The sequence below is a fragment of the Gorilla gorilla genome, chromosome 10, assembly GCF_029281585.2.
Source record: "Gorilla gorilla gorilla isolate KB3781 chromosome 10, NHGRI_mGorGor1-v2.1_pri, whole genome shotgun sequence".
In the NCBI taxonomy this organism is placed as follows: domain Eukaryota; kingdom Metazoa; phylum Chordata; class Mammalia; order Primates; family Hominidae; genus Gorilla; species Gorilla gorilla.
The window spans coordinates 113,180,053-113,206,578 of NC_073234.2; positions in this window are offsets into that span (position 1 = coordinate 113,180,053).

Here is a 26,526-nt window from a genome sequence, read left to right on the forward strand (position 1 = left end):
TTTGTGTCCTGCTCTAATGACTGATTATATACCATTGTCCTTTCACATTTGTGTCTTCCTGAGAGCTATGGTGTCCTGCTCCTTGAACCGATGACTAATGACTAGAAATCTCATATTATGACCTGAAACTTTCCTGATGGCAGCCACTTGCCTGGCTTTGTTTTAAAAAAAAAAAAAAAAAAGATCTTGTTCTGTTTCAGAAGCGGGTTGGATCTCTTCAAGAGTGCCCTCAGGGATGGCAAGTCACCAAGACTCCAGAAATCTGAACACTTCCTCATTTGTAGCTGACTTTACATTTCTAACTTTGGCTGCCCCTGGAATTCATTTCTTGACACTAGTCCAAATCAGAATTGGTGCCTGGCTTTAACATCCTGGTTGATTCCATCCTCACCATCATGCATTACAATTTCAACAAAGGACAACACTCTCTTATGCAAATAACATAAGTATTTTCCTTGTTATAAATTGATCAACATGTAAATTCTTTTTGTTTTACTGTTTGTTGATAAACTACACCACCTTTCAGGGTCTGTATGGGGACCGAGATTTAACAACACAGATATAATTGGACTGTGACAATCTCAGGTTAGGTTCTTATAAATGCAGCTGTTGTGCTGCCAGATTAGCCATCATCATATCTTGATGCTTCCACTTCTTGCTGAGAAAGACTACTCCCTCTATCAGCAAGCTCACTGTTAGGTATGTCTGGATTCTTGTTTTAGGGCCTCTCTTTCTGGCCCTAGTCCAACCAGCTACACCCTACTTGTCCACATGCAAATAATGCCAAGAAACCTGATGGGAAAATCAGATTGACGTAGGGCAGCTTTGCTAACAAGAAATGCTCTATTTTTCAAAAATTTGAATGCTGCCAGTATCATTCCCCTTCCCCACTTATGCCTATTCTATACCATGTTTTCCTTTCATATCTGGTGCTACCTTCTCATTAGTATCCCAGTAGGAAAGAGCCTTCATGGAGAAAGGATGCTGACCAAAGTTGTTCCTGTAGAAACCTCTTTCCCTACTTGCATGTTCATGACTGAAACCTGTGGTTATATTTGCTACCTACCCTTTATCACCTGGATTTTCATGAAAAAGATATATTTGAGAAGTAAATATGATAGGAATCTAAAAGGACCAGAAAGTGTACTTCAGGACTGAATCTCCAGCAGAGAGAAGGTGTTTGGGAGAGTAGTCGCAATCTTTGTTCAGAAATGGACCCAATTCAGAGGGCTTTTAGTGCAGTAAATCACACACTTGATAATCATCAGACATGATTTTTACAGTGAACTATCATTGTGAATCCCATTTTAAGACACTAAACTTATTGTCCCCACTCTGTAAAAGTTCAAAATCAGGGCTATTGTGAGTTTATCATACCTTTAAAATTGGTGAGTCCTCCCCGCCTCTCCCATGCCCAATCCCTAAAGCAAAAGACATTTTTGCACATACAGATACAATACACAACAAGAATCCTTAAGATTTTGGCATATGGCAAATGTTAAATTTGGCCTGTGGAGTAACACCTCCTAAGGAAAAGAGAAGTGAGGGAGCTTTACTGCATAGTCTTCAGTGCAAACCTGCAAAAGTCCTGGGGTCATGGGTGATTGTGTGAAGTAATTTGAGCTTGTCTCGCTTCGGATCTATTTTTCTTGGACTGTCTGAAGTCAGGTACTTATTGGGGTCTGGATGTAAAGAAAGACAGTCTCTAGCATCCCTGGGATCCTTGGCTGTGAGTATTGTGATTTTGGACGACGCAACTAATCTATTTCTAGCAATTCTTTTTCTTCTTGGACAGGTTCTTAGGATTTGGGTGCAAAAATGAAAGTGGAAGTAGGGGGAGGGTGCAATACAGTGATTTATACCTTATGTTTGTGGATTATCTTCAAGCCATTATTTTTGTTCCTTTTTAAGTAACTGAGATCCTCCCAGAGAAGAAAGAATATAGATAACCTCTTACATTATGGTGCCACTGAAAGGACTTGTTCGAGCACATTTCATTGCAAAGCACAAAAACCTTCCTAATTAAAAACACAGAAGGGGTCCTAGGACCTACTTGTAGGAAGTTCAACTATGCTTTATACTTGCTGGTTCTGGGAACATAAAGAGTCAAGATGTTCTTTCTGCAAACTCTCTTTCTCTACTTGTCCACGGTCCAACAAGATTTTAATCTTCCCATATTCCTATTACAGTTTGCTCGGCTCAAATTTCGAAGTGTTTCCAGTATCAACGAGCTCTGGCCAGGAGGGATTCTTGTCTGCCCTAACCTCAGCAAAATGCTGAGCACACAGTGAGTATGCAATATATTTATATCAAACGAATTAATGAATCAAATAATCCTTAAATACATTAGAGAGATATCCCTGCAAAATCTCTTCACTCAAAATATCAAGAAAGCAATGATCTCAATGAAAATAAAAATAGACTTAAATGAGGAACAGGCACAAAAGTTCACTAATGCGAAGACCTCTGACATACTCGGGATGGTGCTACAGAGGGAGGCAGAACAGAGAAATAGGCCAAAAGATGTTGGACGTAAGGTTATTCCTCAGAGAGGAATATGACATTGCAAGAGACCCCCAAAAGCAGTCTAACATACTGGCTTCATGTTTTAGTCAGAAGAATCGTGTCTTAAAAGAAGATACTCAAAAGAGGACTACAAAAGACAACATAAAGCCTGATTAGTGTAGAAAACATTTTTGCACAGTTAGACTTCCAAACATACTCCATGGAGATGTCCCCAAATAAAGACTCCCTGTTCGGCCAAGTTTAGTCAGCTTCCTCTGAGTCCTCTTCTTGACTAGGCTTCAATTTTTAGCAAGAATCCCGCTAAGTCATGTTGGCTATAATCTCTCCCCTTTGATATCAAATTCCTCACCCACTCCTCTTGATACCTAAGTTATTGGCCCACCTTTAGCAAGCATCCTGTTAGGCCAGTTTAGCAATAATCCATCCTCCCATCCTTGATATCTCGTCTTGGTAATTTTCCATCTACTGACCCCCTCACTCTGGCTATCAATCCTCAATTGTCTTTGCTGTATTTAGCATTGAGTTAAACTCCTTTATCTTACTGCAATATTTTTCACCCCTATTACGATAGCCTTAAATAAAATCTTTCTCACCTTTTTTTTTTTTTTTAATGTCAGAATAACTTTTTCTTCAACATCCCCTCTTTACTCACTAGCCATTCTTCCTCCCAGGCTGCCTTTTCTGACCTCTGAAAAAAGAGGGACAGTGGCTGCTTCTTCCTGTAGCACCATCCAGAATATTTCACAGAGGTTCTCACACTAGTGAGATTTTCTGGCTGCTCCTCATTCAAGGGAGACTTGGTTTTCTTTGAGACCATGGCTTCCCTGATATTTTGTGAAATGATATTTTGTGATGATATTTTTCTAATTCATTTATAGATTATTTGACTCATTTATTCATTCATTTGACAAAAATATCTTGAGTGCCTACTATTTTCTTATCATCATGCTGGAAATTAGGCATACAAAAATTTGTAAAACTCATAGTCATGTATTTTTTAGGTTAATTTTAAATTAACTTTTAAATTGTTTAAAATAATTTAAGCAATATATTAGCAAAAATCTAATACCCTCATGCACAGCCCTGCTCTCTCACCTGTAATCTCCCTCCCCGGAGAGATTCTTGCGATTTTTCTCCGAATTCAAACATAAGGGAAGAGGTTCAGGAGGGTCAACCAGATTTTCTCTTCTGCAATTTGAAACTGAGACCTCATGGCTATTTCATCTTCATGTCTTTCATTGAAAGTTTTAACCTAATCCTGATGTCTGTGAGAGGAAAATAAAAACCCAGGACTCCAATTCACTATGCCAAAAGAAAAAATTAAGCTGAAAACGGAGTCATGCAAGAAGCTGCCTTGCCTTTTGTTCCTTGGCAAACAGCTACAGATAAAAGGTTAAATTGTTCCCACAAGTAGTACTCTTGTGTTCCCCTTATCTTACATAAGGTGCTGGTTTACTGAACATGAGATGAATACACAATTAACTATTCCCCTACTCCCTCCTTTTCTCTTGCAACATGTGGATTACCATACCCTCCCTCTTTTCCCTCCAGCCCATTTTTCCCCTTTAAATACTGAAGATCTCAAAATCATCTTGGAAGAAACAGACCCCAGACTATTTCTGTGATTCTATGTTTATTTCTTCCAGGCATGTCTTAAACTTGGCAAAACAAACTTCTAAATTAATTGACAGCTATCTCAGATAGTTTTTGGTTTACATGTCAAAGGAGTCAACCTTTATGTACGGTGTCTAGCATGCTGTAGGTGCTTCATAAACATTTGCTGAATGAGTCATCCTCCATACAGACACCTTGGCTAATCCAAGAGCACCTGCTACTCACATGGAAACTTCTATACCTACTTTGCCATCAATGACAGTTCTTTCATCTGACCTACTCTTGTATAATAAATACACCCTTGTATGTATATTTTCCATACTATTTTGTTAATCTTGTCTTATATGTATATCATGTCTTTCAACTAGAATAAAACCTTCCTGAGTGTTCAAGGGTGCAGCTTACACTGACAATGTGCCAGACTTTGGACCAGGTCCTGGGGAAGTGATAATAGTCACACACATACTTCTTTGAGAACTTCAAGTGAACTAACTCATTTAATTCTCATTACAACTCCATGAGGCAGGTACTATTATTAGCAACATTTTGCTGCAAGAAAACTGAGACACATGGAGGTAACTTGCCTAAGCCTATCCAGCCAGTAAGTGGTGGACACACAAGGTAACTCGCCTAAGCCTATCCTGCCAGTAAGTGGTAGAGCCAGGTTTCAAATCCATAGGGTTCAACTCCAGATTCCCACGCTACTGGTGAGGTCTCTGTTTTAAAGTCTGACTCATGGTAAGTAATAAATACTTTCTGGTAAATTAATTTGAATATATGGAAAGATCACATTTTCCCACCATTCACTCAATCTTAAAAGAACTGTGTTGGAGAACATAGGTTGGCAAGTTTGACATCTTTTTAGCTGGTTTGCTTGAAGAGACGCCTGCTGTTCTGGAAATAACTTCAGCATGACATTGTGTTTTGCCAGCCTCCCAGCTAATTTAAACCGTGTGGGTCACAACTATAAATGCTCTGTCCTTTTTCTTGTCGGGATTCTGAATTTGCAGGGCTTACATAAGTAGATGTTGTTAAGGCAAGAATGAGAGATGATTTGATTCGGGTATATTTGCTCAGGAAGGGAGTGCAATAGAGAATTAGCCCTGAGGGGAAGGACATCTGATATCAGTTTTTCATTTTCCAGATAATTCACTGCCTCTAAGCAAGTCATTTTACTTCTGTCTGCCTATGCGCCCTTCTCTAAAATGTGTGAGATAATTCCTATGCCTCCCGGAAGCAGATCAAGAGGCTAGATTATTTAAATACCAGAAAAAATAGGATAAAAAATTCTATGATTACATGCGCTTACGATACTACACAACAGCAGATTTACAAAAAGTTTGAAAGACTCAATACCTTGAAGCAGCAGGCAGCACATCCACAAGAGTAAGGTAAGCGGGGCTGCTTACCTACTTACAGGCACCTGCTCTGGATCCCTGAAGTTCAACAGAAATAGCCTTTCAGAGTCTCTTCTAGAGGTACCAATATAAAATATCAGGAGGGGCTTTATTTCAGAATCTCATGAATACAAAAGAAATTGTTTAGAATGACATGAATACACATTACAAACAGACTAGAACATTATTATATGTACATAAAAAATGACAAATTCAGCCAGATGCGGTGGCTTACGCCTATAATCCCAGCACTTTGGGAGGCCAAGATGGCAGATCACGAAGTCAGGAGATTGAGACCATCCTGGCCAACATGGTGAAACCCCATCTCTACTAAAAATACAAAAATTAGCTGGGCGTGGTAGTGTGTGCCTGTAATCCTAGCTACTCAGGAGACTGAGGCAGGAGAGTCACTTGAACCAGGCAGTCAGAGGTTGCAGTGAGCCGAGATCGCGCCACAGCACTCCAGCTTGGCGACAGAGCCAGGCTCCATCTCAAAAAAAAAAAAAATGTAAAGTCTATGAACATGAGGTTCCACAAAACCTCAGTAAATAAACTACCAGTTTTTCCTCACTTAGAAACTGATGACAACGCTTAACTAAACGGATAAAAAAAAAAGGCTCTGTTCTCATTTACTATGGATTTGTTTTTTCTTTTGTTTTTCTTTTCTTTTCTTTTTTTTTTCAGAGTCTCAAAGACTGGTGTCTCCAGGCTGAAGTGCAGTGGTGTGATCTTGGCTCACTGCAACCTCTGCCTCCTGGGTTCAAGCGATTCTCCTGCCTCAGCCTCCTGAGTAGCTGGGATTACAGGCACGTGCCACCACACCTGGTTAATTTTTTGTGTTTTTATTAGAGACGAGGTTTCACCATGTTGGCCAGGCTGGTCTCGAACTCCTGGCCTCAAGCAATCCGCCTGCCTAGGCCTCCCAAAGTGCTGGGATTATAGATGTGAGCCTCTGCAGCCAGCCTTTTATGGATTCTTTATTGAGATTTTATGGATTCTTTATTGAGATTCTCCTGGTTTTGCATGTGTGTTTCTCATAACCTGTGCTGAGGCTGGTAGTTTCTTAGTTTCTTTGCATTATTCCTTATTACTTTTTGTACATGGTTTTCAGTCTCTGTTGATGTGTTGGTAGAAGGTTCATTCTAAGTGGCATTTATCCATTGATAGGGAATTCAATGCCCCCAACAGGCTCCCCAAAATGCCTATAGTCATAATGTTCTACTCCCAGACTCCTATGTCTAAGCCCCTCTGTTTTATTTGCTTTCTGTTGTGCAGTGTGGTAAGGAGACATATTTACTCATCTAGTTGGGAGCCAAGTTGAAGACAAAGACTCATTGTTCAGTACCTTCAAAATGCCATTATTCAACATAGCCCTGAAGTTGCAAACAAAAGCAAAACCAAACATCTTTATGCCTAATATTATCATACCTGTTATCATTTTCTTTATTGCCTTAATATCAATATGCCTAGGGGATCTTGACTTTCATCTGGATAATGAAATACAAAACCTGTTGCATGTGTAAGAAACTGATGAAGTAAAGGGAGGAATGGAGAGATAACTTCAGGAAGTGAAGGAGAACAAACTAAGTTGAATATCATATCTGGTTTTGCATTAGGGTTGTGGTTTTCTTTTTTCTTTTCTTTTTCTGTGTGTGTGTGTGTGTGTGTGTGTGTGTGTGTGTGTGTGTGTGTGTGTGTGTGTGTGTGTGTTGAGACAGAGTCTTGCTCTGTCGCCCAGGCCTGTCGCGCCGTCTGGCTCACTGCAACCTCTGCCTACTGGGTTCAAGCGATTCTCCTGCCTCAGCCTCCTGAGTAGCTGGGATTATAGGCACCCAGATTGTGGCTGTTTTCCAGTTTCCTTCCATCTGAGGAAATACATATTTGTGATGTACCTTTGATGCAGGGAATTATTTTTGTTTACTTCTATCCCATTCCAATGATTCAACATTTTTCAGTCATCAGGAGTTGTTTGGAATGTGAGAAAAAAGAATAAATTTCACACTTGAAATTCTGTGGAATAAGAGGGATGGATTAGGTAAGGAAGAGATCCAAATACACTCACCACATAGCTTTCAGACTGGGCTGTTATATTTCAAAGTATACACAGGTATGCTAGTATATGTTATAAATGATGAAGGGTTGGCTGGGCGCAGTGGCTCACGCCTGTAATCCCAGCACTTTGGGAGGCTGAGGTGGGCAGATCACGAGGTCAGGAGATCGAGACCATCCTGGCTAACACAGTGAAACCCTGTCTCTACTAAAAAATACAAAAAATTAGCCGAGCATGGTGGCAGGCGCCTGTATTCCCAGCTACTTGGGAGGCTGAGGCAGGAGAATGGCGTGAACCCAGGAGGCGGAGCTTGCAGTGAGCCGAGATCCAGCCACTGCACTCCAGCCTGGGCGACAGAGCGAGACATCACATCTGAGAAAATGCACCTGATGAGCTGTTGTCTGTGTACATGATGATGATATTTGTGTGCAGAGGTGAGAAAATTAGTTTTATGCTGCTTGTCGACTGGTGAGGACAAGACAGTCCTGAAATGCAGTGAACTCATCTGTGCCACTATTGTTTCATTCTTCCCACAGGTGGGAGCCGAACTGTCTTGGGAAAAGGTGGGTTCCTAATCCCATCTTATTTTACAATATTCCACAGAGCAATGATGGGTCCTACAGAGTTTGTTGGTCGGGCTGAAACTGGAGTTTTTCCATCTGTTTGGGCACAGCATTAGCTGTAGCAGGATTCCTTTTATGCAACTGTTGTGTATGAATGGAGCAAGAATCTGCCTCAGTGCCAGGTGGTGTGGACAGGACATTGGAGGGGAGAAACAGAGCTGTCTTCAGAGTTCAATTTTGGCTCCTCTGCTTCCCAGCTACGTGGAGGACAGGTCACTTAAACTCCCGCAACTTTAGTCTCTTTGTCTCCCAAACACCGATAATAACACCCACTTTACAAAACTGTTTTGAGGATTTTTATGAGATAAAATCAGTATAGAGAGTGTTTAAAAATCGCAAATTTCCTTCCAAATACCATACTCAAATAATGTTTATTCACTCCAATAGCACACAACTATATATAAGTGTGTGTGTATATATGGGGGTACATATATACACATATATGTACATCGATACATATGTATGCATTTAGTGTTTTCCCTTGGAATATATATATACTCACAAGACACTAGTGCATTGTCAACAAAGAAGGGGAAGGGGAAGGAAATTTGCCATTCCTAAACACATATATACGCACACTTATGTATAGTTGTGTGCTACTCAAGTGAATAAACATTATTTGAGTATAGTATCTGGTGCTTTCCCTTGGATCCAATTTTTTGCTTACCAAAAGCCAACAGTTTTTATCCAGTCTGGCTGCAGGATTAAATATCACATATTTTAAAATAAGAAAACAAATAAGGAACAGCCATTTATCCTAATTACTTTATTATAATAAAACTTTTGTTTTAAGGCAGTTAGTGAAATTTTAAGCATATAAATGCCTTACACACAATAAAAATAGGTTAGGCTTGCTACCAATAATTTCAACCTGAAAACCAAACATTTCACTTAGCCCTCATTGTACAGTATGTTCATTTAGCGAGGCTGCTTGGAAGTTATTTTTAAACTCAGCCATTTAAATCATCATGTCTAGCATACTGTCTAGAAGACGCAATGTTTCATTATCAAACAGAAACATTATGTACTGTGGCATATGAGTCATTAAAGGAACAGCAGATATGTTGTCACTTCCAAATAGTAAGGCTTGTTACCATTATTGATTATATGTCTTTATAGAACCTCTTATCTGAGAATCTCAAATAACATGATAATTGAACTATATAAAATTCCAATAATGCAGGGATTCTAACGGATTTTTGTATTCACAGTTCATGCTTTTATTTACTTAACAAAAATGTAGTGAGCATCTACTATGTGCTAGATAGAGTCCTCAGCCCTGGGAATTCAAAAATAAAGAAGACCAAGACAAAGCCTTATGCAAATCAACTAGTATTTACACAAATCTAATTAGAAACTGTTTTAATGTCTGGTTTACTTTAACCTCCAGAGTAATCTCTGTACACTAAAAACCCTCCCTCTCTTGTAGAATTAAAAATAGAAGCTGTTGGGATGCGGATTTCAAAATAAAAAAGCAAAGATGATTTCTGAAAACCACGTCATTTGTAAGAAACCAAGAGACCATTCAAAATCTTGCTATATTCTGCTTAAATATATTTTTGGTTTAAGGTAAAAATGGGAGAAATTTGGAGAAAATCCAAATTGGATTTTCGGGGAGGGGTTCTCTTAAAAGCTGTCAAGAATATTATGCTCAAGAAAACAAAGACCAACATAAGGTTTATATTTGGACTAGTGATTTAAATCATATATGTTGTCATTTATTTCAGCTCAGAGGAAAGGCAACATAGTCAAAAGACTATTAAACCATGTAATCCTTTTTTTCTGATAAATGTATAAGTAATTAGTTTTCTACTGCCAGAGAATTTCTTTAAAAGTTTTTACTCCATAAAGCTCTGAGACCCCAAAGTACTAGAAATATATGTACATACATACATACATACATATTGGGGGGTGTGCATGTAACTGTGTGTATCTAGGTATTGTGTGTGTGTGTGTGTGTGTGTGTGTGTGTGTGTGTGTGTGTGTGTGTACTTCCTCAAGACTTTTGGATTTTTATCATTAATTCACAGAACTGTCAAAAGGTTGCTCTCTATGTAGGCCTAAATTAAATTAAGAAAATGTGGAAACAATGATCAATAAATAAAAACCTATTTTTAATGGATTTTGTATTGTTTTACATTTCTATTTTTAAAATGTTTCTCTGAAATGTCTATAACAATTCAAAATGATAATTTATTTTAGATTAATATATCTTGTTCATAGATACTGTACTATAGGTCTAATTTGCAATAATGAAAAGATGAAAAATGAATAGAAAAATTATACTGCCTAATGTGTCTTCATCACTAATCGCACCTTCGGAATACCTAGCAATAAAGATCATGAGAACAAAGTTGAGACTCTATTGTTTTTAATGGACACTTTATCAAAATTTAGTTCTAGTACCAGGGAGAAAATGAACATTCTTATAGCCATCTCGATGAATAGAAACATTTTATAAATTCACTTAGGAAACATCTATTGAAGGCCCATATTATGCAGGCCCTGTTCCAAGGGATGGAAGTATCACAGCGACTAAGACATGACACACTGCCCTTTTGGGTAAACTGTTTGTCCAGGAAGACACACAAAAGCATAGCACGACCAAGACCAATGGAGCATTTGCAGCTCCATGAGACTTTGGACCAACTCTTTTTTTTTTTTTTGAGACAGAATCTCACTCCTTCGCCCAGGCTGAGGTGCAGCGGTGCTCTCTCTGCTCACTGCAAGCTCCGCCTCCCGGGTTCACGCCATTCTCCTGCCTCAGCCTCCCGAGTAGCTGGGACTACAGGCGCCCGCCACCACTTCCGGCTAATTTTTTGTATTTTTATTAGAGACGGGGTTTCACTGTGTTAGCCAGGATGGTCTCTATCTCCTGACCTCGTGATCTGCCCACCTCGGCCTCCCAAAGTGCTGGGATTACAGGCGTGAGCCACCGCTCTCAGCCACAACTCTTACCTATCCATATGGGGAGCGCCAGAACATTCTCTTCCTGGAGTGTCTGTTCCCTTTTTTCCTGAACCAGCATTAATCCTACTTTCAATCTCAGTTTAAACAATACTTTTCTTAAGACACTTCCTCTAACCCTGCAGCCAAGTCTAGGTCTACCTGTTTGGTCTCCATAGCCCCTGTAGTTTGTTTTTTTTTTTAAATCACAGTGCCTTAGAATTTTTTCTTTCCTGCTTGTACAGAAGTACCACAAAGGCAGAGTCTGTATGTCTTCCATTTCATACTGTACCCGACATCGACAGCAGAGATTCCCATAGCATTAGGCCCTGGGAGGAGAGCATTAGAAGAAATCTGCGCAATTGTGAACTTCCTGTTTCCTTGGAACTTACCCATTTTTATTGGATTCCGGACTTCACCCATAGCTTGCTTAGCTCCTTGTCTACTCATCTCTTGTCATCTAGAAACTGGTTCTAAACTGCTAGCCTGTGGGGTGTACCCGAATTAGTTCTCTTGACCTTAAAGGGGCACTTGGAGTCTAAACGAATCTTCTCAATTTGGAACAGAGACTCTAGAATGGTTGGCCTCCCAGTTGTTTCCCCATGTGTGTATCACACTATCCCCCAGAGTCCTATGTTGAATTTTAGTTGAAGGCTTTCTGGTCAGAATTGATGTTTTGTCAAGTTACAGCGCTGGCAGCAGGCCTGGCAAGCACAGATCTACAAAGAGACACCCCACATCAAAGGCTTTGTGTTTGGAATTTTGTTTCTTTTAATATTTAGGTTTAAATATTGATGAAATTTGTATCTGTACAAATTAGATGAGAAAACAAGGAGAGAAAAGGGCTTCCTAGATCCCATGAGAAAAATCAAGTAAGAGAACGTGTTTCCTTCCACAACAGGACACATTTTACATTTCTGCCCTCATAAATATTAAAATTTGAAGTCTAGCCTCAGTTATTTCTGAACAAGGATAACCAGATTTTTACAATGGGGAAAAAGGACTACATTGGCAATGCAACCAGATTTCTTGGTCTACTGGAAAAATACCAAAAATATGATAATTTCACCAAAATGAAACAACCATGACAAGGCCTTTAGGAAGTGCACACACTAGCTCTGTAACACTGTGTTTGTACACTGAGATATAGTAAACACGATTTATAATAAAAGTTCCTTTTACTTGCTATTGATAATTTTTCAAAGTATCTATGAAGTATACATTTCAAGGTATATATTATAATTCCGGCTCTCAAAGGATTAAAGGGGTTCTTTCCTGAGGAAGGGACTTTTCTGCCCAGTTTTCCCTTACAGCTAGGTTTGGGCCAATGTTGCTCAAAGAACAAAATTAATTAATGTGGAAAGTTAGACCACAGCTTAAAGTATTTCTTATTCGAGTCCTTGAGAGTTACATGAGATTAAAGAGATAATTTGATATCTGAAATAAGTTAATTTGCTGACTCTTACAGTTATTTAAAATATGTTTTCTTGTTACCTTTCTTTGAATCAATGAGATAGTAAATATTTAAGCAGAAACATGATATAATTGTCTTCAAATATCTAATGAGAACACAACCAGCTGTTTTTATCTCAACTCCATAGAAAACAAATAAGAGAATGCATACTTACCCTGAGATAAGGCAGTGAAAAAGAAAAGATATTCTCAGGAGTGATTGAAATACTAGGAACAGTAATAATAATAATTTTAAAAACCTAGAAATCATTTTTGTTGTTTTGATTATCACTATATACTTTTTTCGGATCCCAAATGTTCCATAGTTTTATAAAATTACACGTTGTGGAACTAATACCATGAAAAGTGAATATCACTCCAAAAGATAACTACTCTCAAAGCCTGGGTAGTTCTGCAACTTAATTATATATATATTAATTATCTTAAATGTCTTTTTATATTGATAATATCTCTTTTTTCTCCATTTTCATTTCTCAATTTTTCCTTTTTTTAATTGTGGTATATTAGTAGTGCATTATAATAATGTTCTTATATTTTTTTAAACATTTTCCTAGTGATAATTTTTTTAATTATTTCTATTTGTGTGTTAATACAAACAATACTGCAATGGATATTTTTGTATGCATTTATATGTATAAATTCTGGGAGTATTTCTGTAGGAAAAGGTTTCTTGAATGCTTGATCTCTTTAAAAAATTATCAGTTACTCTACTACTGCTTTCTGAAAGTGTATGCCTGTTTCCACACACCCTTGCAAGTATGGTATTGTCAATTTTTATAAAGATTCTACTAATTATAAGAATGAAACATCTTGTTTTTGGCTTCATTTGTATTTCTTTGCTTATTAGAGATGTTGAGTAATTTGCAAATATTTTTTTGTTTTTTTATCAAAAACACTTGTCCTTTTTCTGTCTTTTCTGTCTCTGTTTTTTTTTTTTTTTTTTTTTTTTTTTTTTTTTTGGTTTGTTCATTTTTTCTCCTATTGATTTATAGGAGTCCTTTACATATGTAGCCAAAACCCTCTTCCATTAAATATTTTGTAATGTTTTCTAACAGTATCACATGTATTTTAACTTCAGTCAATTATGCTACTTAAAGTTTACTTGCTCAAAGTCAATGGAACACCAAAGTGTGTACTCAGACTTCTTTTTTCTTTTTGGCTACTAACAGACATATTCATCTTATTTTAAGTCTGAGGGTGGAATTAATATATTTTCAGGCATGAATTCGCTCCAAAACAATTTCACCTCAGCTGGGCGTGGTGGCTTGCGCCTGTAATCCCAGCACTTTGGGAGGCCAAGGTGGGTGGATCACGAGGTCAGGAGATCAAGACCATCCTGGCCAACATGGTGAAATTCCGTCTCTATTAAAAATACAAAAATTAGCTGGGCATGGTGCCACACGCCTGTAGTCCCAGCTACTCAGGAGACTAAGGCAGGAGAATCGCTTGAACCCAGAAGGCAGAGGCTGCAGTGAGCTGAGATTGCACCAACGCACTCCAGCCTAGGTGACAGAGCAAGACTCTTGTCTCACAAAAAAAAAAAAAAGAAAAGAAAAGAAAAAAAAGGAAAAGAAGAAAAAAATTACCTAAGTCCCCTACTTTTAGGAAGCTACCAGAAAATATTCTCCAAATATTGCAATAGGAAATCTTCCCTGACCCCTTTGCTGGCCTCACAACAGGAGTACCTTGCTTACTCATCCTGCAGCTCTCAACCCCTTGCAGGAGGGGGAGCATAAAGATGAGCAGGTGCAGGAGCCAGGATGAGTGCATCTGGGTGCCAGCAGGAGCAAAACTCTATCAGGCCCCACAGTAGTGTCTAGTGGGGGAGTACCCACAGCCCCCAAAGCCCCAGAGGGCATGTGTTACAGTGCACTCTGTTAGCTTTGCTGTACATGGATGGCTTAAGTGTTCGGCAACTTGGTGGGCCCTCTGTTTTTTTGCATGAGGTGGTTACTCTCCACCAGCAAGGGCTGGTGTGACAAGCCTTTAGCATCTGCACTTGTGGCACCTGTGCTCTTGTTCAGTGTCCAGGAAAATTCAGGTCACACAAAAGAATTGAAGAGTGGTGAATGCAGAGGATTTTACTGGCAATGGAAGTGGCTCTCAGTGGGAAGGGGAGCTGGAAAGGGGATGCAGTGGGAAGGTATTCTTCCCCTAAAGTGTTGCAGTCAAGCCATCCCTCTGAAGTCGAGCTGCTTCTCTCTGACATTCAGCTGCTCCTTCTCTTCTCCCCTTCTCTGCTGTCTGCCAGTGAAGCATGTGGTTTTTATGGGTACAGGATGGGGGCGCAGAGTGGGCCATGGGTGGTTTTGAAAAAGGCAACATTCAAGTGGGAAAACAGGAATGCATGTTCTCACTTTGGGCCACAGTTCCAGGCTTGAGGGTGGGGCTTCAACGGGACCCTGCCCTTTTCTGCCTAGAATTTCCCTGCCTCCTGTCCCTATGAACTTGAATAAGTAAACAAATAAAATATGTTGAATCCAAGCCAAAATGAGTTCAACATAGAAGAGGTGTGATGAGCACTCCTAAGATGATGAGTATCTGTGGGAAAACCAACTCAAACTGTTTTTTCCTTGGCTCTCACACCACAACAATCAATGCAGAAGACTTCTGTGACCAAATGTGGGAGGGTTTCTTCCCACAGCACCAAGCAAGCAATCAATTTTGTAGGGGACAACATCTGGGTATCCCTCAATTCAATTCAATCCTGATGCTATCTACCTGGAGATAGCTTCAGAAACCACAGGCTGAGGGCTCAGTCACATAAGACCACCCTCTCCTTCCCATCAGACCTGCCATGGCCTTTCCAGGGACCAGCCTTATCCCAAAGCTACCTAGGGGCTGCCAACCATCATCAACTCACTGGCATACAAAGACATCATTTTGAAGTTTCCACAGATTTTAGGAGTTGTTTACCAGGAAACAGAATCAAAGACCAAATATATATTTCACAGTGTCACAGTAAGGAATGGAATTACCAGAATAAGGGTAGGCAGCAATTCTAATGGTCAACTGATCCATACTGTGGTACACAGAGGCCTAGGAGAAGAATTTCCAAGGCAAAAAAAAAAAAAAAAAACTAATAGATTACCTGAAGTATTTTACCGTATTGAAGACAATTTTACATTTCTTATCAGAGTTTGGGGAAAGAATTTGTGATAATTACTTTTCAAAATTAAGCAAGCAAAACGAAACAATTTTTAACAGAGCCATACAGTAAAGGTAAACATACAATAAAGCCAAAGTTGTAGTTTTGTAAATATTAATGAAATTTATAATCCCCCCAACAAGACTAATTAAGGGGAAAGAAAACTAAAAAACAAATTGTCAGCAATGAAATAGGAAGTATCTGTCTACATATACCCAGATTGAAAAGAAAATAAAATAATTAACAAAATTTTAAAAATAAAAATTGAAAATTTAAATGTAATGTACAAATTCCTTAGAAAATACAACTTACCAAAATGGATAAAAGAGAAATTTTAAACATTCCAATAGCTATTGAATAAATTGAACCCATCATTAAAGGTTTTACCACAGAAAAACTAAAGAAACCAAAAAACTGGTTCAGATAGCTTCACCAATTAATTATTTCAAACAAGTAAGGAAAAATAACAACAATCTTATTAAAAACTCTTCTATTCAGAGAACAGCATAAAGAAAAAAACTTCTCAAGTCATTTTATGAGGCCAGCATAACCTTGATACAGGAAAGGAGCAGACAATACCAACCCACTATGTCTATGAATATCAGTGAAAAAATGGTAAACAAATATCTGCAAATTAAATCTAGTAATAGATAAAAAGGAATATGCATCATGACCAAGAGGTACTTATTTCAGATATGCAAGAGGTGTTTAAAATTTAAAAACTAATTAGTATAATTGACCACATTAACAGGAAAAGGAGAGAATATATATGATTGTGTCAGTAGACACAAACAAAGCATTCTACATAATTCAACATTAATCAGTTATTACCAAATTAGGAATAAAAGGGCACTATCAAGCCCATCACCCAACCCTCCCCTTTGGGTTGCCCTCAGGACAACCCTTCAGAGAACTGCCAATCAGTATGGGAGTCTAGGCCACTGGAAGGCAAACTGCCCCAATGGGCTAAATGGGAAAAAGTCTCAAGAGACCTGCCCCTTCTATTGGAGCTTGCTATTAGAAAAAGGACTGTCCCAAGAGCCAAAAAGGCCCCCAGGCCAAACTCCAATCCAATAAAGGCCTTGAGCTGAAGGGGCCCTCCACTCCAGCCAGCTCCCAGAAGAGATATCATCATCAACAAGACAAAGCCAAGGGCAACTCTGGAGGCTGTGAGTAAAATTATAAATTATAAATTTTAAATTAGAAATTTCCCTTTTGGGTTCAAGAGCTGCATACTCTGTGCTAATCTTCTCTGAGCAACTCTCCTTCAAATCCTGTAATGGGGGCAAAAGTCTGATAAATAGTATCTACAGCACATCACCACTAAACATGGTATTCAATGAATTATTGAAAATTTTTCCCTGATAACTGAAAAAAGACAAGAATATCATTTCTTTTCAACACGTATTAGATGTCTTAGCTGATAAGATAAGGCAAGAAAGAGCAATGACATGCATAAGAATTGAAAAGAAAAATAAAATTATATAATATTTGCAGGTGATATAATTATATATATGGAGAAAAACCTTAAGAATCTATAGATAAGCCACTGGAATTTAAAAAGTAAACTTAGCAAGGTCACTGGATGCGAGAAAATCAACTATACAAGACTCCTATTCTGAAAATGACAAAACAAAGTTGAGAGAAACTTTTAAAGACCACAGAAATGGAAATATTTATACTACATTCATCATAAATGGGATGACTCAGTATTTTAAAGATACCAATTCTCAGATCAATCTGTCAAATCAGTTAATGTCAAGTGAAATGCAGGAAGGTATTTGTGTGTGTGTGAAAGCCGACAAGCTGATCTTAAAATTTTTATAGAAATGCAGAGTTAAGAATAGCCAAAGCAATCTTGAAGAGGAAAAACACAGCAGAGAATTTACATTAGCTGAAATTATGCCTTCCCCTGAAGTTATACTAATTAATATAGTGTAGATTGGTGAAAGGATACTGATAGAGAAGAGAATCCAAAAACAGATCAGCAAAGGTAAGGTCATTTGATTAATGAGAAGGTTAACACCATAATGCAGTGGAGACAGGATGATTTTTTTAGCAACTGAGGCCGGATCAATTGAATATCCACACGGAAAAAAAATGAATCTTTACCCTATTTCATACCATACACAAAAAAGCAGTTCTAGATGGAGTATAGATCTAAGTGTGAGAGGTAAGATGAAGCTTTTAAAATAAAACATAGGAGAACATCTTTCATGACCTTGAAATCAGCAGAAGGTAGGACACAAAATGCAACTAATCTAAACTTATATTTGCCAAAGGACATCATGAAGACAGTAAAAAGGCAAGCCCAGAGCGGAAGAATGTATTTGCAATTCATAAACCCAATTAAGAACTAGCACCAAAAATGTGTAAATGAGTCCCTCAAATCCATAAGAAAAGGCAGAAGTTCTGCACTTTTTACTTTCAACCATCCTGGTTTGTTCCTTTTTGCATTTTTTCTTCCTGAGCATTTATTTCATAGGATTTTACTGTTTAGTTTTTTCCTTTCTGTTGGTACTGGTGGGCTTGGGGAGTCCCCCAAAAGCCGGTGGGACCTCCACCCCAGCCAGTGTCCAGATTCTTGGCAGCATTGCAAGAAGGAATTCAAGGATGCGTCAGAAAATAGTGAAAGAGATTTACTGTAAAGTGGGCAGACATCTTGCAGTCATGTGCAAGATGGTTGGGGGTTGCTACTTTTATACGCTTCTTTAACCAAAGCGTGGAATATTCACAGAAAAAGTTGGAGATTTCTCAGAATTGTGGTGCTACCCATTTTTACACTAACTATAGGTGTTCTTGGAACTGTCATGGCACCAATGGGTGTGGGATTTGTATGTTAATGAGCATATAATGAGGTCCTAGGTGAAACCTAGGTCAAATCCAGCACCATGTTGGGTCCAGTTGATCTTAGCCAGCTTGATCCACACTCAATTTTTCAGGGTCTTGTTAAAGTAGGTAACTAGACCGACATAAGCAGGGCAGAAGAGCACCCCTGCCCACCTTAGGAATGTCAGGTGACCATCGGCTGATGGTCAGGTGGTTGTTAAACTGTCTCTCTAAAATAATAATTGCTCACAGCTAGTGCCAGGGAAAGGCAGTCTCCCAAATAGATAAAACACCTGAAACTGGTGATGAGCAGCTTCCTGATAAAGTTTCAGGAGTTGGGTGAGTGGGCTCAAGCATGTACACTAAGAGGCAAAATGGCAGAGTTTAACTGGTGTATGACCTTCCTCTAGGAACTCTTGGCTAATAAGGGAAAAACACCTCATGTGAGCATGTGCGTGACTTCAGTAAACACCTTGTGCATGCCGCCCCTCCCAAGTGCTGTCGGGCCACTGCACATGTGAACAGCTCACCCCAAGGAAAAATAGCTATGAGAGATACAAAACCCCAAAAGCATGCCAACATATAAAACCCCAAGTCAAAAGTCAAACTGGACCCTTGGGTCTCTCAAGTCACCTACTTAACCCTCTTCCAAGAGTACTTGACTTCCTTTCATTCCTGCTCTAAAACTTTCTAATAAACTTTCACTCCTGCTCTAAAACTTGCCTCAGTCTCTCACTCTGCCTTATGCCCCTGAGACAAATTATTTCCTCTGAGGAGGCAGTAACTGAGTTGTTGAAGACCCGCATGGATTCGCTGCTGTTAACATCATTAGACCACAGCTGCTAGTCATGTGAAACTGCTGTCTGGAATTCTTTATTCTCCTGTGACCACCCTGGATTATTCTGGTCTCACTTTTCCTTCTTTCTTTCTCTCTTTCTCTCTTCCTCTCTTTCTCTCTTCTTTCTTCTCTTTTTCTTCTTCCATTTTCTTCTTTCTTTTCCTCCTTCCTTCCTTCTTTTCCTCCCTTTCATCCTCTCTCCATCTCGACTTGTTTTCTTCCTTCCTTCTTTCTTCTTTTCCTTTCTTTCCACTGCCTGGGTTCAAATCTCAGCTTTGGCACTCACTAGCCATTCAACTTCAGAAAATTTTATTTTTTGTTAAAAGAAAAACCTTCAACAAATTAAATTTAATAGAGGTAAACTGAGCAAAGGTTGAGTCACAAATTGGGCAGCCCCCAGTATCCCAGCAGATTCAAAGAGAACCAGCACAGCTGCATAGTGGAAGATGTATGGACAGAAAAAGGGAAGTAACATATAGAAAACAGAAGTGAGGCACAGAAACAGCTGGATTAGTTGTAGCTCAGTGTTTGCCTTATTTGAACCCAGTTTGAACAGTTGGCCACGTTTGATTGGTCAAAACTCAGTGATTGGCACAAGTGTAGATTACAGTCTGTTTACATAGCCAATTAGGCTACAGTTCACTGTGCACAGAGAAACTTTTAGGCTTAACTTAGAATATGTAAGGAAGCAGCTTTAGGCTAAACTTGTTAACACCTTTTATGCCCTCATTTTGTCCCTGTTGCCTTTCTTGGAAATTGAGGATTATGTATGTCCCTCAAAGGGGCATGATTAGAATTAAATGTGTTCAACAATTGTGCCGTATTTCTATCGATGTAAAAACCCCAGATATACTAGTAAATAGAGTTCAGCAGTATAATAAACAAATAATTTCCTATGAAGTAGGGTTTGCTCCCAAAATGCAGGGATACTTCATTATTAGAAATTTAGGTCTATAATGTGGATACAATCACTATAATTTGGGCATTATAATAGTACTTACCTAATTGAGTTCTTGTAAAGATTAAATGAGATATTTTATGTGATGACAAACAGTAACTTTTGATATATTTTAGCTTTTTGTTCATAACATTATTATATCATAGATAACATATGAACATCCAGAGAATGGTGATATTTTGATAAAACATAAGAATTCTTGTTGAATTAAATGTAGGAATTATAATAAATTAGGTAGAGAACAATTTAATAAGATAAAAAATAGTTGCACAGGAATAGCCATCAATATCATATTCAACGATGAGACATTAGCCAGACTATCATTAATCCCAAGGATACTTGTTGTGATAGCTGTAATTTAACATTATTCTAGGAACTGTTGCTAATTTAATAAGTCAAGAAATGTGTATAAGATAAAAATAGCTGAAAAGAGTGAAACAATTCATTTTTTGCCTGTGATACATTTTTACACCAAAAAAGTCGACTAGTAAGTAAATTTAATAAGTTCATTGCTGATAAAATAAATAGACAAATCAATAGTTTTTCCTATCTTTCAGCAATGGCCAGTTTGAAATTAGAATAGAGTAAGAGTTCTCTATGGAGCAAGGAAATACCCTAGCAATGAACTGAACAAGCAATGTGCATGGCCTGTGAGAAACAAAGGACACGTTGCAATTGAGATTAAAAAAGAAGATTTAAATACATGAAGAAAAATATTATCTGCCTTCAGAGGAATAAGGTACCTTATGAAGATGTTAGTTTTATGCAAATAACTCAATAACTTTAATAAAATTCTAACAAAATTTCTGAGGAACGTATGTACCAAATAAAATTATAATTAAAAGAATATGATATGGCGTGGGGAAATTTTCCAAATACGATATGAAGTGAGGAAAGTAAGATGGAAAATTACATGCTTATGTCATTCCATTTTATAAATTAAAATCCAGGGGCAATAATTATAAAATATCCAGAAAAAATACTCCCAAACTGACCGGTGCAGTGGCTCATGTCTGTAATCCCAGCATTTTGGGAGGCCGAGGTGGGCAGATCAGGCCAGGAGTTCGGGACCAGCCTGGGCAACACAGCAAGACCCTGTCTCTGCTAAAAATACAAAAATTAGCCGGGTGTGATGGCACGCACCTGTAATCCCAGCTACTTGGGAGGCTGAGATGAAAGAATCACTTGAACCCTGGAGGCAGAGGTTGCAGTGAGCCGAGATTGAGCCACTGCACTCTAGCTTGGATGACAGAGTGAGACTCTGTCTTGAAAAAAGAAAAATATATACTCCCAAATTATGGGATAGTAAGGACTGGGATTCCTGGTACTAATTTTCTGTATTTTTTTCAATTTTACACAATGAGAAGGTATTACTTTCTGTATTTTTTAAAAAGGTATGCCACAGAAGTAAATCTAGTAATTTTATCAGTGTGAAATAGGCACACTGTTGATGATGACATTGACACTGTTTTCTGTTAATCACACTTGGACCCAGCCAAAACATCATTATCCACAGTTTTTTGTGCAATGGATAATATATTTAATAATTAACTCTCCACAGTATGTGGAAATTATGCTTTGGTACTAAGTTTTAATTCATATAATAGATTTCAGTAATGTGTTTCAGCACCCACTATAATTAGTTGATGGGGTTATATTCATAAAGACGTGGTCCAACATAGAATTGTGTTCCCTTTAAGACCTTTTCCATTTGAATTTATCCACTCTGCTGTGCCTGGATCAATCACACACTCATACACACACACACAGACATATATACAGACACCTTTTTATTCAGATGATCATCATTTGTAGCTTTCAGAGAGTGCTTTTCATTTTAATTTTTATTTCTACCTTGTAGAAAAATGTCAAAAGATTGAAAGTCAGGTGAGGTTTAGAAATATTGGCAGTGAGGTGAGGTTAAGAAATTAAATGAAAAGAAATGCACTTTTACATATTCTATGTTTTATTTATATAGATATATTATGATATTCTTACAGAGAATCTATCAAAACCTTTTCACAATACAAAAAATGATGCTAATTACTATCACTTGGGTTTCAGTGAGTGCTTTATTTCATAATGCAAAGCATTAAGGTTGACAGTCTTTTGATAGAAAAAGGTGGAAAAATCCATGTTGGTCATTTATGCAAAAGCTTCCTTTATATGTTGTCGTAATAAAATATTCATATTTGGAAGCCAAGTAAACATCTTAAGATATTTTAATAAAGCTTGTTTCTCTGTTAGTTCTCTATCTCCATGTTACGCTTTCATATATAGTATTATAGGAATTTTACAATAGATTAGTGAGTTTGATGTTATTACTGCAATATTACAGAAAAAGAAATTTTAACACAAAGATATTAAGTAATTTGCCAAGCAACAAAGAAAATAGTAGAAGGAGCTAGCCTTAATGCCTGCTCATTATAATGCACAGTACTTTTGTTTTCCATCATATAAGACATTCGTATCTGTGATATTTCCTCTGAGTTTTTCAATATTTCTTCCAAAGTTATCAGTGTGTTAGTTATCTTGACACTTCCAGGCAGTTACATTCAACAAACAAGAATGTCACATAATTTATATCCCTGGGAAGGGAAAGTTGATTTTTCTCCTTTGCAAGTGAAACCTGGGGATTGTCTCTTTGGATCCTAGTGCTCTTAAAATAAGACAGTCACATCCAAGCTCTTTGCCTTGCTTGCAATGCCCAGTATGACCAGGCCCTGAGCTAGCTTGTTCAACCTTCATTTGTGCTGCCTGCCTGCTCCTCACTCTCCACTCTTCAGTCACGTGGTCTTCTGCTGATTCTCAGGACACCACAAGCTCTTGTCTGCCTCAGGAATATCTTACTTGGTGTTCCTTGGATATGGTTTGGTTCTGTGTCTCCACCCAAATCTCAACTCGAATTGTACTCCCATAATTCCCACGTGTTGTGGGAGGGACCTGGTGGGAGATAATTGAATCATGGTTGCAGTTTTCCCCATACTGTTCTCGTGGTAGTGAATAAGTCTCAAGAGATCTGATGGTTTTATCAGGGGTTTCCACTTTTTCATCTTCCTCATTCTCTCTTTGCCTGCTGCCATCCATGTAAGATGGGACTTGCTGCTCCTTGCCTTCTGCCATAATTGTGAGGCTTCCCCAGCCACGTGGAACTGTAAGTCCAATTAAACCTCTTTCTTTTGTAAATTGCCCAGTCTCGGGTATGTCTTTATCAGCAGCATGAAATCATACTAATACATCCCTCCACCTGGCTTATTCCTCAGCAACCAGCTTCTCATGCTTCAAGTCTCATCTTAACTGCTATAACTGGCCAGGCGCAGTGGCTGACACCTGTAATGCTAGCACTTTGGGAGGCCAAGACAGGAAGATTGCTTGAGCTCTGGAGTTTGAGACTAGCCTAGGCAACATATCAAGTCCCTGTCTCTACCAAAAGTAAAAATAAAAAATTAGCCAGGCATGGGTGGTGGTGTGCCTGTGGTCCCAGCTACTCAGGAGGCTGAGGTGAGAGGATTGCTTGAGCCTAGGAAGTCGCGGCTGTAGTGAGCCATGATTGCATCACTGCACTCCAGAGTGGGCCACAGAGTGAGACCTTGTCTCAATAAAAAAATAAACAAAAATTAAAAATTAACTGCCATAACTTAGAGAGGCCTTCCTTAAGCTCCAAATCTAAGTAGGACCCAGCCTTTCATTCTTTCCCAAGTCACCCTGTTTATTTCCTTTCTCAAATATAATGCAACCAGCAATACTTTTATGCCTTTGTTTACTCATTTGCTGTCTCTCTTCCACTACTAGAACTTATGCTCAATAGGAGTAGGGAATTGCCAACTCACTCATCATGGTAAACCATGTTCCAGGCACACTATTTGGACCACAGTGAGCCCTCACTAAAAACTGAGGGAATGAATACTTTTTTTTGCATGATAAACACATGAAGGCTGGACAGAAAACTTCAGACACCCATTCTTTCACATAGTCCTAATTTCTCTTGCGAGTTTCAGTAACACAGAAGGCAAATCACGAGCCTTGAGATAAGGTAGTCTTCCATTGTCCTCTAAAACCAGGCTTATGAACACAGACTCATGAAATATTCAAAGAAAAACAAAATTGTGGTCAATCTCATTCACCAGGAAATCTGATGTTCATTCAATTGCTATAATTGTAGTGAATGCCACTTTTAAAAAGATACCTTGCTTAAAAGGATATTATTAACATTCATATAATGATTTTTTTTCTTTTTCTTTTCAGAGTTTCTGGAAGCCTGTGGTTAGGAAATCTTTCAGTTTTCTAATTAGTTTTTTGTTTATTTTTGGTTTGTTTGCTTTTTCTGAAGAATTAATTACATTTCAGAGTACATAAGGCAGACAGTACACAATCTCTTGTATCTTACTCTAAATTTAACTTTGCAATCATGAGTCTTTGTTACCCTATGCTAACTACTTCTGCTTTGAGTTGTTTCAAATTTTGATTAACACTATGGATAAAAATCCGGCTACCAGACTATGTAAACTCTTTAAGAAAGAAAATACAACATGTTGGAAGTTTAGTACGTTATTCTCAGCAGCAGGCATTTATCCTGCTCCTACTATATGCACAGTTCTAGCAAAGAGCAAAAATAATGCAAATGGCTGTAGGGAAATAACGTCTGGTATATCCTGCTATTTTTTAATAGGCATCTTCAAAGAGATAACCCCCAAAGAAGAGCTTATCTAATTTGAATTGAAAACATAAAGGGGTTTCTTATAAATGGACTGACTTGCCTTGAAGTGGATATGCCAGGATTAATTATTAAAATAACCTTTTATTTATGAAATTTTCTAAGTTACATTACTCCAAAGCAAATGGAAGGAAGAAATAGAATTAGCCAGGCAGCGTGCCACAATTGAAAAACAAAAACCCCCGAATCCACTAAATTGCATGCAGCATCTTTCCTTTACATCATTATTTAGAAAACTGGGACTAGGACTTTGTTCGTAGGCCAGCAGTAAATACATAGGCTATGACGTCAAAGAACTTTAAAGCAAGCTCGATACAATAAGACTCATTATTCTTTGAGGCACAACGTTATTGGCATATGGTATGTTCATTCCATGACTTCTTGAGTCAGTGGATTACATTTCTCAAAATGATTCCTTTTTTTTAATGCCTAAGCAAGCGTGCATTTTAATTTACTGCAGGTCTGAGAAAGTTTGTGTGGAGTGACATGTCTTTAAGTAAATATAAATTTATCTTCGGTGACAAGCTAATACACATCACACCAGAGAATTTGGTATGGATTGATTTCTGTTTGTGGGAGAGAATAATACTGGCATGTTTATTCTTCTATAAAGTTCATGGGGAAAGGGGATAAAGAAAAGATGGATTTTTCGAGTGGTCCTAATTACAAACAGATTACAACATTGATATTGTATGACAGTAATGGAGAAGAATAAGCTTCGATTATGCAATGACAAAGAACGGTGGATTAGGGACCACTGAGCTGGTGAATAAGTTGGAGGAAAGAGTAATTTGCAGGAAGATCACTTAAAGTCGAGTTTTCCTAGGCTAGGAACAGCCTGAAATTAGGGCAATCATCTGAATAATTCTCTGCCTGACTCAGGACTGGGGGTTGATCAGAATCAGCAAATCATCTCAGTGGGAACAGAATGGAAGCATATTTGCTCCATAGGGAATATATACTTCTGCAAGACAATAACAGCTGGAAAGTCCCATTTTTGGTCTTAGGAAATACATAAAACATATAGAAACATCATTTCTCTATTCATCTTTAAACCAGGTCATCAACAAACATATGGTTTTTATCTTTTGTCTATTCTATACACAATGTTGTAAAAATTCAAAATGAATATAATCAAAGAGCATCCAGCATAAAAGTGTGATTATAGGGAGAAAGTAAGAAGATAGCACAAACGAATGCACGTTTTTCCATATTTCGTTTCTGATGTTTGGATATCATGCATTTGTTTTCCCTGTAGAGATATTAAGCTGCCAAATGAGAGTATGGGGGAAGTCTACATAAAACATATCTCTCTTTTTATTACATTTTAAAAGGCTGTCTGTTTTTCTATTTTGAAATTACTTATTACCTAAGTTATGCCAAATCTTTTCATTGCCCCTCAAATGGTCC